This window comes from Helicoverpa armigera, chromosome 28, assembly GCF_030705265.1.
Source record: "Helicoverpa armigera isolate CAAS_96S chromosome 28, ASM3070526v1, whole genome shotgun sequence".
Taxonomy (NCBI): domain Eukaryota; kingdom Metazoa; phylum Arthropoda; class Insecta; order Lepidoptera; family Noctuidae; genus Helicoverpa; species Helicoverpa armigera.
In genome coordinates, this window is record NC_087147.1 from 7,598,856 (window position 1) to 7,616,740 (window position 17,885).

The 17,885-nt window shown below is 31.7% G+C and overlaps 1 protein-coding gene and 1 long non-coding RNA gene across 24 annotated transcripts in view; both read right to left on the reverse strand.

Annotated features, from left to right (window-relative positions):
* The window catches only part of Nrm (neuromusculin), a 423,138-nt gene that overhangs the window by 215,764 nt on the left and 189,489 nt on the right, over nucleotides 1-17,885 (reverse strand). The window lies entirely within an intron of this gene.
* LOC135119026 (uncharacterized) lies at nucleotides 4,435-5,207 on the reverse strand. Its single transcript, XR_010277928.1, has 2 exons — nucleotides 5,071-5,207; nucleotides 4,435-4,915 (listed from the first exon to the last, which is right to left on the reverse strand). It is a non-coding gene; the product is annotated as an uncharacterized LOC135119026 (long non-coding RNA).

Sequence of the window (17,885 nt, forward strand, 5' to 3'; positions counted from 1 at the left end):
CGTTTAGTTAGTGATCCAATTGACAGCTGACCGGCTATTTTTGTACAGTTCGTTTTGTTGCACAACTCTATATGGATGATTCGGTGTTTTCTGCAAATGAAATGGTTCTATGTTTGGGGTGTGTATTTTGAGCTGATGCATTTTTGATGGATTTAAGTGAGACTGAATTTAGGCCACGTATGAATTTATCTGACATCATAAAGGTGAAACTTTTCGACTAGGCTTTATCAGTTTCCATAAAACAACAACAAAATTAATTGACAGAGTGATTTTGGTGACTGTGTCTGAAAACTTTACACCATCGGTAAATATCAATTTGGCCCATACAAATATGAACATTAAGCACTGGACATAAAGTTAAATATGCAATAACCTCGTTTTGCAATTACTAGTAGGAACAAATGGACATTGTTGTGATTGTATTGCAATGTGCCTTAATACTAACATTATGCTCTGAAACAAATATTAGCAATTTTCATTGTAATGTGTTCTAGATACAAGCATTAACTGGAATTAAATCTGAATTGGAGTATCGAATTAGGACAGCAGTTTCATTTACAAATTGAAGTTAGCTTTATCCGTAAATGAGTTGTTTCCATCGGTTTCAGGGAACTTCTTCCTGCACCTGGATAAAATATATATGTATAGTCCTTGTCGTCTGGGGACAGCACAGCATCCTAACATTTAAAGGATTTTTCAATATGGCTCAATTTCGGAGCCTTAGAGTGCAAACTAACTCAAATTATTTCCTCTTTATCCTACAAGTTAAGATAACAACATAAATTCTCACTCAAACTGTCAAACATTAACGGTAAAATAATCTAATATCACAACAGACTATGCAGGTAATTTTAACCCCTACCCACAAAATTTTCATACCCTACTTTTTATACAAAAATTCGCATCACAAATTATTCTGACACAAAATCCATCACAGTTTAAAATGCATTGCGAGGGCTTATGGTGTAAAAATCTATGAAATCGACATGAACAAGTTAAATCGCCGATGGATGGCACTAACGACTGTGTGACGTCACGCGACGTGCCGGAGCGACAATTTGTCGCCGAGGGGAGAGTGTCAAAAGTAGCGGTGTGAATATTGTGAGCATTTGAATAGTTTTGAAGCGGTTTCTATGGGTGTAGAGTTTTTAAGATCTAAGTATTATTATAGTGTTAGAGTTTAAAAATATTTTATCCATTGCTTATCGAACATAACACCTGAATGACAAGTTACTACTAAGAAATCTTTAGCGACTGTGTGACAATTTGTCGCCGAGAGGAAAGTGCCAAATGTATGAGTGAGCATTTGAGTAGTTTTGAAGTGTTTTTTTGGGAATAGAAGTAGGTTTTCCAAGATGTAACTAATGAACTTCATAGAGTAAAAGTTATGTGAGTTAAAAAGAAAGGCGTCTCAAAATTAGGAACGATAAATAGGCAGCGTATTACTGCAATTTTAACCTAAACAAAATACTTTCAGATGAATGATGTTACATAGAATTTCGAATAACAACACATAGATATAAAGCACAAATACGAATAGGTGCTGAAAAGAAAGGTGAAAGAATTCGGACTACCTCCTTTTTTCAGTCTGTTTAATAGTCCAAACGGTCGAATTGATAACCTTCTTCTTTTTGGGAAATCGGCTAAAAACTTTAGGGATTCTGAAACCAACAAAATGAAATATACTTCCAACAATTTCCTTATCAAAAGTCACAGCTGAATGACACGCCACTATCAAAGCGATATGGTCACGCTCCATCACGTGTACCTCGCACGTACTGAGCACGTGCGAAGCGTGCTAAACGTGCGAAGTGTGCACGTGATGCAACTTGTTGGTAGTGCTGAGATTTTAGGAAGAAGCAACGTTGTCTCTTGAGAGTTGTTAAAGTGACCATAGATTGGGACTAGAGTTTTGTACTGTGGCTATTTTCACGAACAATATAAGGGTAGCGGACTTAGTTTCTTAAAAGAAGCGTTTGAATTGAAAATTGAACGTGAAATAGTTTTATAAGTAAATTGACGTTTATACTGTCGGTGAAATTGGGCTTGAGATACCGAAATAGTCTTGTAAATGTTGATTATGAGATACAATTGTGGTAACTTCGTAAAAACGGGTAGATATTTGTCATACCCATCCAAAAGAGTTACAAGTTTGAAAATGTCATTATTTTCAACCTTGGTAAAGTATATTAATTGAACACCGAGTTCATGGCAGTATACACCTAGTTAATTATCCTATTGATATAATACAGAAACTATACAATAGGTGCCTAACAGACTTCAGTTTATTTAATCAAATCTTAGGCATACCGATTCTCTATGACTCCTAATATCTAATATAATAACTGATGCTGAAAATAAAAACTAATCTCCCCGCGATTTATTCATAAGCTTATCTAATTTTATATACATAATCCTGAGCTTAATCAATCATACTTTGAGTATTAATCTCCTAACGAAAAGTCGGACAGACATAATCCAAGATGGCGTCGAGGAATAAGCATATAATCCTTACTAGTCAATACTAATATAACAAATGCGAAAGTGAGATTGTCTACTCTGACTTCACGCTAGAACGGCTGAGCTAATTTAGATGGAATTTGGCGACGAGTACACTGAAGACGGAGATAGGCTATTTGTTCTTTGGGACCGTCCTTGATCAATGGACAATTTTTTTTTTATATATTTTTTGGAATCGGTCCAGTAGTTTCTGATATTTGGCCGTTGAAACAAACTCTGCAGCTTTTTAATGTAATGTATATTTAGTAGATTTTGTATATATTTTAGATGAAATCTTTCCATCAATTAGCTTCGGATACCTAATTAGATTTAGACGGCTTCCAGTCTAGAAAGGAACATGATATTAATTAAATTCGTTATAAAAATATATATTTTCAGCTGTCTGTCCGTTGCTAGGTAATTTGTCTGCTTTCAAAAATACGTAGGAAGTGGGTGGGCGTTTGAGTAACTTTCTAGTTCATAGGTTTTGACATTTAAAATATAAGAGTTACTTTTTTATTTTATTAATAATCTTGATTGGAATACTTTTTCTAGGGTATATAGGATTTACATAAATGTTAACGATATAACTGACATTATTATTTGCTTAAATAAGAGTTCCCTAATATATTTCAATAAGCAGGGACTAGGTATTTATTCTACATGCAAAAACATTTAATTTTAAGAGACAAATTGTTCGTACTAAAGACACAACTCAGCTAAACCAATTATATTATTCAAGCGATATATATTTTATGTGACATATACACGGTTTGTACACAAAAACATAACCTTATTCGTTCGGCGAAAATCACAAATCGAAATACAGGGTTTTCGACTCAATATTTACCTTGGACTATTCAACTAACCGGAGGCGCCACTGTCATGGCTCTACCAAGCACGAAAGCGACGCTCACTTTCGTGTGTATATTTGTGCGCCAAGTTTATTCTAGTGTTAGTAGGAGAGTATTGGGGCATCTGGATCAAATGATGATCCAGATACCCCAATACTCTCTTTTCAAAATGAGTACTGTATTCAGAATTCTCTTTTCAATATGAGACTTCTATTCAAAAACCTTTATTCAAAGTAAGACCTCTATTCACTGAATTAAATAAATATCGTATCCAGAATTCTCTTTTCAAAATGAGACTTCTATTCAAAAACCTTTATTCAAAGTAAGACCTCTATTCACTGAATTAAATAAGTATCGTATCCAGAATTCTCTTTTCAAAATGAGACTTCTATTCAAAAACCTTTATTTAAAGTAAGACAACTATCTTAGTTACTTAGAGACCCATCTATAGTAAAAAGGTGGTCCCTCAATACTTACCTTGTCTTTTAGGTAACTTCAATTTAATATGTTTCCTGAATTGCATTCCCGTATATAATTATATCACGTTTATATATTGTACGTTATTTATGTTGCAACTGCTTACAAACAGCATTTATTTAAACAAATCGAATGAGCGGTTCATACTAACAGACAAGAGCTGTTCTATGTCTTTGGAGAGCAAAAACACAATATAGCATTTAATAAAAAGCATTTACCTAATAATGATTAATGGTTGACAATAATTATAAATGATCCAACTGGCGAGCGTTGCTAGGTGCGTTAGAATGTTTACATATTCCCGTAAAGGAAACTGAGCGCATTCCATTCTGATTCTACCCATCATAGGCCTCCGTAACTATACCAATGTATGTTTATTCATATAAAAATTGCTACTATTGAATATGATTCAATCAGGCTTAAGTTCATAAGATATGAGCAGATATATACTCAAATAGGTACCTATACATCAAACAATAGGAATTATGTTTGATAAAACGAATAGGTAATTAATTTATATACAGTTGAGTAGGTAGGTAAGTAGGTACATAAGTGAGCAATGCTTGTTTAATAATAGGTTAATCTGGTAATTAAAAGACAGACATCAGTAATATTGTTTATTTATGAATTATTTACAGTTTCTTTTGAATTTTACTTATCATATCTTTTGCGCACTTGTATATATCATCGTTAAACACATTTTCAACAATATGCTGAGCGCATACATTAGCCCTACACTCACATAATTTAGAACTTTTTAAATCTTCTGCATCATAGATTTGGATCCGTATTACTTTCGATTGTAAACCCTTTGCAGGCTTTTTAATGTACGAATACAAAGTTTTGGTCCCTCGTTTTTTACTATTAGGAACTCTTTCAGGGCCGCTGCTGCTCGGTCTTTCTTCGAATTGAAAGGGTCTTTCTCTTGATGCTGCTGGAATCGGAGAGTACGATGGACTCGATCTTATTTCATCATACCGGAACGGTCTTTCCCTCTCTAGGTAGTTCAAAACATTTTGACGTAGTTGTTGCGCTGCCGGTATTTGGGAGCATGATGAATCATTGATGAAAATATCACTGGAGTTCTGAAACAATACATAATTAAAATTATTATTTTAAATATCAACTGTTTCTATTCGTAAGTATACAATGGTTAAGTAGAATTATTATGTAGATATTATTTGAATAAAAGTATCAAAAATAAAAATAATGTTTGATTATTTAGAAAAGGCTGACTTACCGACATTGTAGAACGAGATATTCAACGGGAATGTGATTTCTCCAGGATTTTATTCTGGTTTTATACTTACTCGCATTTTGTTTTTTCTTGTCATTAAGGTTCAAAATTATAAAATTAAATACATAATTATACATTGTTTTAAATATACTATAGAAACGTGAGATTCAAGTTCTTATTTGGGTACTCCACGTGTAAGAAGTTGAAATAATGTACGCGAGCGTGCAAACCGCAGCGTTTCTGCTGATAAACATATTTCCTACCTATACATGGAAAAAGTTTATAAACTGCTTGTTTTGCGTCGATCGTGGGTAGAAGTTGCTATACATCGTTTCTACAATTGGTAGAACATCTACATAATATGCGATTTACAAACGATTGTCTGCCTGACTGAGCTACCGAAAACGCTACAATTTAAACGCTCGTATGCACCATCGCAAATAATCTTTATATGGCAGCATCTGCAGTCTCAGCATTTCTCTACTAATATTATAAAGAGGCAAGATTTGATTGTTTGTTTGTTTATTTTTTTGTTTGCCGCGAATAGGCTCCGAAACGATCAAACCGAATTCTTTCACTATTAGGTAGCTACACTAAATGCGTTGAACATAGGCTATATTTTGTCCTGGTACGGGAATTAAATCCATCGGGACGCGGGTAAAACCACGTGTGACAACTAGTTTTTATTTTTTGCAAGCGTGCATTTTTACATATTTGGTTAGAATGACGTGATTTTAGGCCTATATAAACGGCTCCCGAATAACAACACAAATCACTCCTGAACTAAATCAGCGTGCAAGTTTAATTTTATCAAAAGTGTTAACCTATTCAATCAAATCCTCAAGAATGTAAGTACCTACCTGTATATCCTGTTATTATAATACTCATCTATTCATTCATTACATGTCCTGATATAATTATCTATTAATCTGTTATTTTTATTATATAAAAAATAATAATATTGAATGATTCTAATGAATGAACAGAATAAAATGTTTGTATAGATTCAATACAATCACAATGTAATCTATTTCTTCATTCGAACTATTCACCTTTTCGATTATTATATTCGAACTATTTACCTGTGACTATGGTATCTGGGTACCTAATCCTTTTTATTTTATTGATTCTAATTATTTTATCTGTATTTTTGTTCAGGTCGGGACCAACTTCTGCTGATCACCTCTTTCCTCCGAAGACGAATATGAGGAACAACAGACACGGGTGAAACACGTGAAGGATTCGTCATCAGCGTCTTCATCTTCACGCTCCGGCGATGCTGCTAAGAGAAGCGCCAGCAAATCATCGCATCCGGACAGTAAGAAGAAGAAGCTCAAGACGATGTCGCCTACTGTTCATCCCATCAGTCCTGTTATGAAGCCCCAGAGAAGCGATATGAAGACCACGAGCCATGACTTATTTGGTAGTGACAGCGACGATGATCGTGAAGAGATAGCAGCAAGTAATTTAAAGGGTAATAAAAATAACTCCCTTATACTCCTATTTCACACGTAGGGTTGCAAACGGCTTAAGCCGGCAAACCGATGAGTTAAAACAGGGCCCTTACTACATAGAATTAAAATTTATGATGTGAAAACGATAGAACATGTCGCACCTATAAATCGGTGGCGTCATTCAATTATTTCAATAAAAATCGCACTGAAAATAATACGCCAGCATGGGCTCGGCTTAAAGACTTTATTGACGAGACCAGGCGGGAGTTTAAGAACTGTCCTTTAGAGTTTGTAAGCAGTTACTATTAACGTTTCTTTATATTTACGATTTTTTTTTCTATTTACAAAAAACTTTAAAAATACTTATAAATGTAATAGGTACATGTAATCTTATATTTCTTTTATTGCTGTTTATTTTAAATGATGACTGACTTGAAATGCTTTCATGTCAATAATGTAATCAATCAGTATTTACTCAATTACTTAGTTTGTAATTACAATTTATTCACGTATAAAAATACATTTAGATCTATTATTGTTTTATTTTACAGCACCTCGAGTATCTTCCTCGCGGAAGATTGAAAAGAATCCGGAATTGATATCAATGAACCTAATAATGAATTAATAGAAAAGATATTGATATCCATAATCCTAGTAATGAATTAATAGAAAAGAAATTGATATCCATGATCCTAACAATGAATTAATAATATGCAAAAAATGTCAGATTGAATTACCGAAAACTGAATTGAAATATCATTTAAGAACTAATGTACATAAGTCAAATAGTTTAGTTCAAAGCCATTTTAACAATATCTTTGTAATTGCAAGTGCTTTCAAAACAGAATCATAACATATCGTTTAAACCCTGCACAAGGTGTTGAATACTGTACACCCGAAGCATTCTTGTGTGAGAATACGAACGATGTCCTGAAACTTATACATATGTCTTTATTGAAGAATACTTGTGTCAAGATTAACTTCGAGTTGTTTGCCCACTTTGTGTTACCAAAAACAAGTGAGCAACAACTTAAGTCGTTTAATACGAAATATAAAGTTATTTGTAATAACACGATTTTAAGTGACTTCTATTCGAATGCTATTGAACTTTTAAAATGCAAAATGTCAGAATTCGAACACAAAGAATCTGGATGGTCTTTTAAATCAGTGAGCCATCTTGAAATCAATGTTAATAAATATTGTCCTATGAGAGGTGGTACTTACCTTGAATTACCAAAAAAACTTAAAAACTCGAAAAGTTGTATTAATATTCAAAATAATGACAATTGCTGCTTTTTATGGAGTGTAGTAGCTTCATTATATCCCGTTAAGAAGAATGTATGCAGGACTAATTCGTATCCACATTACAGTTCTATATTTAATATTGAAGGGATGTCTTTCCCTGTTTCATATGAAGACATAAAATTATTTGAGACCAACAATAATATAAGTATCAATGTCTATGGAGTAGAAAATAAGAGCGAAACAGTAACCGGCCCTCTATATTTAACAAACAAAAGAAGATCTATACATGTAAATTTGTTATATTTAGAAAGAAAAGGAATGAGTCATTACTGTCTTATCAAAGACCTGGCACGTTTAGTACGAGGACAAGTAACAAATCATAAAGGTAATTTTTTTCTGTGTGAGTCATGTTTACAATTTTATAGCTGTGAAACTAAGTATAGATCTCATATCTGTTCTAAAACTTTATCAATTTTACCTGATAAAAATAGTAAACTGGGTTTCAAGAATTATGAACGAAAACAAAAAATCAACTATGTAATTTACGCAGACTTTGAAAGTCTATTGGTAAATTGTTTCGAAAAGAAATCTGAAAACACACATAATTTAAAAAAACACCAACCTTCATGTTTTGCATATTACATATGTTGTTCACATGATCCCCGCCAAAATAGATATGTAACATATAGAGGTCTAGATTGTGTGGAGGTATTTATCACTAGATTAATAGAAGATGTGAAGAAAATAAATGATATATTATTAATTAAAAAACAAATGATACCTTTAACTAAAAAAGAACAAACCCAATATAACAATGCAAGTACTTGTCATATTTGTGATCGCTTGTTACTCGACGATAAAGTGCGTGACCACGATCATGTGACAGGAAAGTATAGAGGACCTGCACATACTCAATGTAATCTAATGTTTAGAGTATGTCCATTTATACCTGTAATTTTTCATAATTTATCGAATTATGATTCCCATCTTTTTATAAAAGAATTAGCAAAACATAAAGGTCATATTAAAATAATACCCAAAACTAAAGAAAAATATTTAACCATTACTAAATACATAGATCATGATAATAGTAACCGTCCTGTACAAATTAAATTTATTGATTCGTTTCAGTTTCTAAGCTCAAGTTTAGATGCACTAAGCAAAAGTTTGACAGATAAAGATTTTTTGCATTTATCAACGGAAATGAGAAATGATAATTTAATATATTTGCTCAAAACTAAAGGTATTTATCCTTATGATTACATGAATACTTGGAAAAAGTATGAAGAAACAAAACTTCCTCCGAAAGAATTCTTTTATAACACATTGAAAATGGAGCATATTACCGATGAAGAATATAAGCATGCAAAAACTGTATGGGATGCATTTAAAATAACAACTATTGGCGAGTATACTGATCTATACCTGAAATGTGATGTTTTATTATTGTGCGATATATTTGAAAATTTCAGAAATATAAGTTTAAAATATTATAAATTAGATCCTGCCTACTACGTAACTGCACCTAGTTTAAGCTGGGATGCTATGCTGCTCTATACACAGGTTGAGCTTGATTTAATAGATGACTTAGAAATGTATCAAATGCTAGAGAAGGGCATACGCGGTGGTCTAGCACAGTGCTCATTACGTCATGCGAAGGCTAACAATAAATATTTGCCAGAATTTAATGATCTAGAACCTTCTAGTTATTTGATATATCTCGATTGCAATAATCTGTATGGTTACGCAATGACTAAAAAGTTCCCAATTACAGAGTTTCGTTTTCTAAATCAGAAGGAAGTTAATTGCTTTGATGTAATGAGTATATCGGATGAAAGTCAATATGGTTTTATATTAGAAGTAGATCTCGAATATCCCGAGCACGTACATGATTTTCATAGTGATTTACCTTTTGCTCCTGAAAAGTTTATACCACCAGGGGGAAAGACAGCTAAACTTATAGCTAATTTATATGATAAATTTAATTATGTAATTCATTACACTCATTTACAGGAATGTTTGAAAAACGGACTTGTTTTAAGAAAAATCCACCGTATTCTAACATTTAGACAAGAAGAATATTTAAAAAAATATATTGATTTAAACACTAGCCTGCGTCAAGCATCCACAACTACATTCGAGAAAGATTTTTTCAAGCTTTTAAATAATTCTATTTTCGGTAAAACGATTGAAAATAAACGAAAACAAGTAGATATTAAATTAGCGACAAAATGGGTTGATGTAGATAATATTACAAATAAGCAACATGGTGCTGAAAAGCTAATTTGTAAACCTAATTTTAAATCTGTATCTGTATTTTCAGAAAATTTAGTAGCAGTTCAGCTAAAACCCGAGAAAATTTTTTTAGACAGACCAATTTATATAGGCTTCAGTGTTTTAGAATATGCTAAATTACATCTTTATCAGTATCATTATAATATGAAAAAGAAATACATGAATAATATAAGACTTTGTTACACAGACACTGACAGTCTACTCTATTTAATATATACAAAAGATATTTACAGTGATATAAAAATAATTTAAAAGATTTTGACACAAGTAATTTTCATTTAGATAATCCTTATTTAATACCACGAATAAATGAAAAAGTTCCTGGACTCTTTAAAGATGAACTAGGTGGTGACGTGATCACTGAATTCACTGGCTTAAGAGCGAAACTTTACTGTTTGCTATCTTCCAAAGTACAAATAAAAAGCAAAAGGTATTTCAAAATCAGTTACAAATAGACTAGATATATCGCATTACAATAAGGCATTATTTCATAATGAGAGTAAATCATGTAAAATGAATATGATTAGGTCAATCAAGCATGTATTATACACACAAGAAGTGAACAAAGTGGTGATGAACAAAAACGATGATAAACGATACATACTCCCAAATCAAATTGAGACATTACCTTGGGGTCACTATAAAACTCTATTTTAGTTAATGTATTATAGTTTTAGTATTGTGTATTAATAGTTTTAGTATAATGTATTAAATACTAATATTGTATTTTATAATAACTGTACTTTAATTATAAGTAAAAATATACGTATGCTACTTACTCTTTGTTGATTTTTATTTGTTGATAACCTGTAAACATATAAATAGACTAGTAACGTTATTTTGCCTCACTTTTCACAATGAAGTTCATCAAGCAACCCCAGACTTTAGAAATTAGTAATATAAAGTTAGAAAATCAATCACACAAAATAAAACACAGTGCACTTTTGCCTAATACAATCAGATGTATAATATGTGGTCCATCTAACTGCGGGAAAACGAATGTAATGCTCAATTTAATATTGCATGAAAACGGTTTGAAATTCAAGCATATATATTTATACTCTAAGACAGCTTTCCAGCCAAAGTATTGTTTTCTAAAACAAGTTATGAAGAATGTTCCTAGTGCTAAATTCTCGGTCTTCAATGATAATAAAGAAATAATACATCCCAATAATGCTTTAGCTAACTCATTAATGATTTTTGATGACGTTGCATGTGAAAAACAAGTTAACATTCGTAATTATTTTGCAATGGGAAGGCATAAACACATAGATTGTTTTATTTATCACAAACCTATTCCAAAATACCTAAACAACTAATACGAGACAACGTTAATCTTATAATTATCTTCAGACAGGACGAGAAAATTTAAAACATATTTACAATGAGCATGTAAATACGGATATGGAGTGGTTAAAATTTAAAAAACTTTGCTCTATGATATGGCAGGATCGGTTTGATTTTTTATTAATAAATAAAGATTGCGCTCTTAATAAAGGAAGATACAGACAAGGCTTCGATACATTTATATGCCTTTAGAATATGCATATATACCCGCGCAATGGAAAAACATATCAATCGACTTCCAATAGCTGTAATAACAGTTGCGTATGATTGAAAATCAAACGATGGATATTAATATTAAGGAACAATTAATAAAATCAGCAGATACTATAAAAAATAAAATAAAAATATTACAAGATGAAGAAGATAACGCTAATTTAAAATTTAAAAAGGCGTTTAAACCAATAACCGATCCCTTGGAAACTTTAGTTAAAGTGAATGATAAAGATATAAAGATATTTGACATTTCTAAAGATGAAAACAATACATTTGGAAAACTCAGCTCATCTCTAGATTATGAAAGTTTTAAAGAATTTATAAAAACAGACCATAGTGCACATTCTGAATATAAAGACACTCTATCAAGAAATCATGTAAAAAAGTCCACCGATTCACTAATTTCACTGAACAAAGAAGATATGATGGAAATTTATGAGAATAACATAAATGTACCATTTGGGATACGTAGTGAAAACAAAAATCTTATGATGGGAAATTCTAAGGTAACACTTTCTCTTTCAAATAACGTCAATGATTCACAAAAAACAAATATAGTCACTATAAACAATAAGCATTATGAATTAACACCAGGTTTAAAAGAACTTTTGCTACGCAATAAACCCAACCTAAGTTTGGTAACTGAAGTAGATAAAATTGTCTACAAAGATATGCTTCATAATACACATGCACACAAACGAGACTTTCACTCAAATGGTCAAATAAAGGAGACAAAAGTTTGAAATATCGTCAAATTATCAAACCTTTATTTTCACAACAAAATGATGTTCAAGTAGAAGAGCAGGTAATGCAACCAAAAGTGGTGGCAACTTACCAACCTTAAAAAAATATAAAAGCAATACAGATTATGTTTATTGGGATGACCCTAATGAATTAATTGAAAGATTGAAACTCCTGATTTCTTCAAAACATGCTGGTCATACAAATCATGACAATGAAATTCTATCCATAGTAGAAGAGTTAAAAGAGGCTGGTATTATAAAAGAATAATAAGCTTTGAAATATTCTCAGTTACTTACTTTTACGGAAGATGAATGAACATGTACATGTTAATTATATTCACACAGAACAAACATCAGTCAGAGCTGATAGTAGCGTAAATATTGAGCGAATTGAAAACACTATTGAGGAATCTAGTAGAAATAAAATTATTACTGAAGAGCAATTTATTTTAAAAGTTGATGGTGCTTTTAAAAAAATTGAAGAATTGAAGAAACTAATTTTAAATTTAGACTATAGGATAAGAAATGTTGAAAAAGTATTGAGTTAAAAGAAATAGCAGGAAAATTAAACAAGCATTATGAGCAAAGTAGACGTCATAAATGAAATTCATAAATGTGCAAGAATTAACTTTCCGAGAAGGCAGGTCATACTTAAAGATATTGATGATCTTTGGCAAGCTGATTTGATGGATATGCAAGCAATTTCGAAAGTGAATAGTGGTTATAAATATATACTGGTAATCATTGACACCTTTTCAAAATACGCTTGGGCAATTCCTCTGAAACGAAAGAATAAGCAACAGGTATCAGAAGAGTTTAAAGCTCTATTAGCTAAAGGACGTGTTCCAAAAAATTTGCAAACAGATCTAGGAAAAGAATTTTATAATGATAAATTCAAAAATATTGTGAGAAAGTATAAAATCAACCATTATTCTACATATTCCACTAAAAAAGCCTCAATCGTTGAAAGATTAATAAGAACTTTGAAGAATAAACTATACAAAGAATTTAGTCTTAACGGAAATTATAATTGGTATAATGGAACACTCGACAAAAAAGTAAATGAGTACAATAACGCTACTCATAGAACTATTGGACAATCACCAGCTTCTGTAAACCATATCAATAAAAGGAACATATTGCGGAGATACATTCACCTAGCAGAATGTAGGAAGAAAACAACGGGTAGGAAATTTAACATCGGTGACTTTGTTAGAATAAGTAAATACAAAGGATGTTTTGATAAAGGATATTACCCAAACTGGTCCACAGAAATATTCAAGATTAAAAAAATACAAGAAACGAATCCAAGGACTTATTTGTTAGAAGATGCAAGATGTCGTCCTATACTAGGAGCTTTTATCCACAAGAACTTCAGAAAACCAACCATCCTGATGTATACTTAGTTGAAAAGGTTTTAAAACGAAAAGGAAACCAGGTATATGTTAAATGGCTCGGACTTCCTCCTAGTGAAAACAGCTGGATCGATAAAACAAATGTATTATAAGTATACTTAAGTGAAAAAAATAAATAATTCTAAACTGTATTTAAGGAAATACATATATGATTACTATTCATTACGGATTTGCTCTTTAAACAACTAAGTCCTGTATTTGTTTCGAATAAAATTAAATTGCATTGCTATTTCTTTGGAGAAAATTAAAGAAATAACAATGAAAATAAGACGAAGTGACATAGCAAACAAAAGTAAGCAAACAACCTCAAATAAACTCACCAGTCAAACAAGATCAGGAGCTGGTTTTAAGAAAACTCTTAAAAAAGTTGTTTCTCATACTAAAAAGCATATAAAAAAAATTAAACCTTCATGTAAGAAAGCATTGATGGAATTAGCTTACACAGCAGCTAAAGACTTTGCATCCGATTTTCCGATAAAATTACCCAGGATAATTCCAGTACCAAAAACTGGTGGATTTCTTCCGTTAGTACCGATATTTGCTGGATTATCTGCTGCAGGCAGTTTGGCAGGAGGTGCTGCTGGGATTGTAAAAGCTATTAATGCATATAAAATAGCCAAGAAACAATTAGCCGAATCGGAACGACACAACAAGGAAATGGAAACGTTATTGATTGGAAGAGGGTTACACCTCAAACCTTACAAAGATGGTTTAGGGATTTATGTCACAAAGAAAAAAAACTAAACTCTCGGCTACCCAATAGAGCTTTAACCAATATTGATATAATTAAGCATTCAAATAATATTCCATTCTTCCGAGGTGTATTTATGAGAGATAAATTACCGGATAAAGTTTCATCAATAGAATGCGGAGTGATCAATCTTGACTCTTCTAAAAACACCGGTACTCATTGGGTAGCCTATGGCAAAATAAATGACTACATAGAATATTTCGACAGTTATGGTAACTTAAAACCTCCTAAAGAATTTATGAAGTACATAGGAAAGAAAAATATTCAGTATAATTATGAAAACATACAGCGTGATCACTTGTACAATTGTGGACACTTGTGTCTAAAATTTCTGAAATCATTTTGGAAAAGTAATAAAATATCGTAACCTAATTAAAGGTCTTTTATTATTCTATATTACAAAATTATTTATACCCTTGTAACTCACACTAATTATAAAATACTTATTTCTTTAATCATCTTCGCATTCTAAGGATGTAAGTGATGACAAGCACTAGTCGTGTTATTTGAATTATTTAAGATACCTAATCTCTTTTGTAAATTTAGAATAAAATGTTGGTCTTCTATAAAACAACTAATGTGAGAGGAAAATGTAATATTTCCCTTCCTATCTTCAAAGAAGAGAGACGTCTCAAAACGATAAAAATAAAAAAGATTACAAAAGAAAATAAACAATTTCTACGAGATATTGGATTAAAATTAAATTAAAAAATGCTGCAAATAATGGATTTACCACAACATGACAACTCTATTGAGAGCTATGAGATCCATAGCTACAATCCATATACTACCAGTTTTAAAGAAAATGATGAAATCAGAATACCCATTCACCAACAAGATTTGTACTTATTACCATCAGGAAGTTCCATTTATATAGAAGGGTATGCAAGTGTATCTAGTAAAGATCCTGCAGGAAAAATAGTTAAAAAGGATGTTGTTTTATAAACAACCCCATGTCATATTTGTTTCAAGATATTAGGTACGAATTGAATGGTGTTGAAATCGATCGTATTAAAAATGCTGGTATTACAACAACCTTAAAATCATATGTCTCAATGAATGAAGGTGAAAGTAAAGCTGCTGCAGTTTGGGATGGAACTTAAATGGTACAAAACTAGAAAATGGATATTTTAGTGCTATTGTACCATTAAATAGAATACTGGGATTTGCAGAAGACTATGACAAAATTATTATCAATTGTAAACATGAACTTATATTACAACGAAGTAGCTCCGCATTATGCTGTGTGCTTACAGAAAAAAATGATAACGTAGAAATCGACATACAGAAAATACAGTGGCGTGTGCCGCATATTAAAGTTTCAGATCGTAATAAATTATTATTGCTCAAGAGCCTAGAGAGAGATCGTTCCATACAGATAGCATTTAGAAATTGGGATTTGTATGAATATCCATTGCTGCCACGAACAACGAAACATTCATGGTCAGTTAAGACTACTTCCCAGCTAGAGAAACCCAGGTTTGTGATATTTGGTTTGCAAACGAACCGAAAAGCAAACAAAAATAGAAGCTCTGCCTTATTTGATCATTGCAATGTAAGCAATATTAAATTGTTTCTAAACTCGCAATACTATCCGTATGACTCTCTTAATCTGAAATTTCATGAAGGCAAATATAGTATATTATATGAGATGTTTACTAATTTTCGTCAGTCTTACTACAACTTAGGCGTTGATCCGTTGCTGAGCTTAAATCAATTCAAAGAAATAGCTCCAGTTTTGTGATTGATTGCTCAAGACAGAACGATTCACTTAAAACGGGACCAGTTGACGTGAGAATAGAAGTTGAATGTTCTGAAGATATTCCAGATAATACATCTGCCTATTGTTTAATTATAAACGATCGACTTTACGAATACAGACCTTTAAGTAATATTGTGAGAAAACTATCATGAATGTTATCGTTGACGTCCAAGGGTTTAAAACTGAAGGAAACAATTTTATTCCAAAAGAAATAGCAATAATGTGCAAAGGACGCATTCAGGTTTTATTGATAAAACCACCTCAACCGTTTTATACTTTGTCTAAAAAAGAACGATCGCGAATAGCTTGGATAGAAAAAAACAAAGGAATAAACTGGAACGAGGGCTTCGTACCATATTTTAACTATAAAGCTAATTTCGGTAATTTTTTTAAAAATAAATCTGTGTATACTAAAGGTAGTGAAAAAGTGGTATGGTTAAAAGATATCTTAGAAATAGATAATGTACATAATTTAGAGAGTAAAAAATGTCCTAGTTTAGAAACATTGTATAACACTTATTCAACTTCTCCAGATATTGTATGTTGTTTACATCATAACAATATATGTGCTTTAAGAAATGTATTTTGTTTAAATAAGTGGTGTGTAGAAAATAAAGTCTTTATTTAAGAACTCTATTAACATAAATAAATCATCATCTTACATTAGTTTCTAGTTTTATTTCCGGAACACCTATGATTTTAACATCAAATAATGTTATTTGCTTTCCAAAGACATAGAACAGCTCTTGTCTGTTAGTATGAACCGCTCATTCGATTTGTCTAAATAAATGCTGTTTGTAAGCAGTTGCAACATAAATAACGTACAATATATAAACGTGATATAATTATATACGGGAATGCAATTCAGGAAACATATTAAATTGAAGTTACCTAAAAGACAAGGTAAGTATTGAGGGACCACCTTTTTACTATAGATGGGTCTCTAAGTAACTAAGATAGTTGTCTTACTTTAAATAAAGGTTTTTGAATAGAAGTCTCATTCTGAATAGAGAATTCTGAATACAGTACTTATTTAGTTTAGTGAATAGAGGTCTTACTTTGAATAAAGGTTTTTGAATAGAAGTCTCATTTTGAAAAGAGAATTCTGGATACGATACTTATTTAATTCAGTGAATAGAGGTCTTACTTTGAATAAAGGTTTTTGAATAGAAGTCTCATTTTGAAAAGAGAATTCTGGATACGATACTTATTTAATTCAGTGAATAGAGGTCTTACTTTGAATAAAGGTTTTTGAATAGAAGTCTCGTTTTGAATAGAAAATTCTGAATACAGTACTCATTTTGAAAAGAGAGTATTGGGGTATCTGGATCATCATTTGATCCAGATGCCCCAATACTCTCCTACTAGTGTTTGATCACTTTGTCGTACATGTACGTAACGTTGTGATCTAAAATTCAAGAGCAACAAAACTCCTTTGGTAAGACTTTTTGGCTTCTAGCTACCCGTTACGACTGCCAAAGACGTTAAAATGACAGCCAGGACTCACTTTCAAAACACGGAGGATCCCGTCATGGTAAGATGGTCACTCATCCACGAACAAACCACGTCAAACATTGCTTAAGCTTATGATCG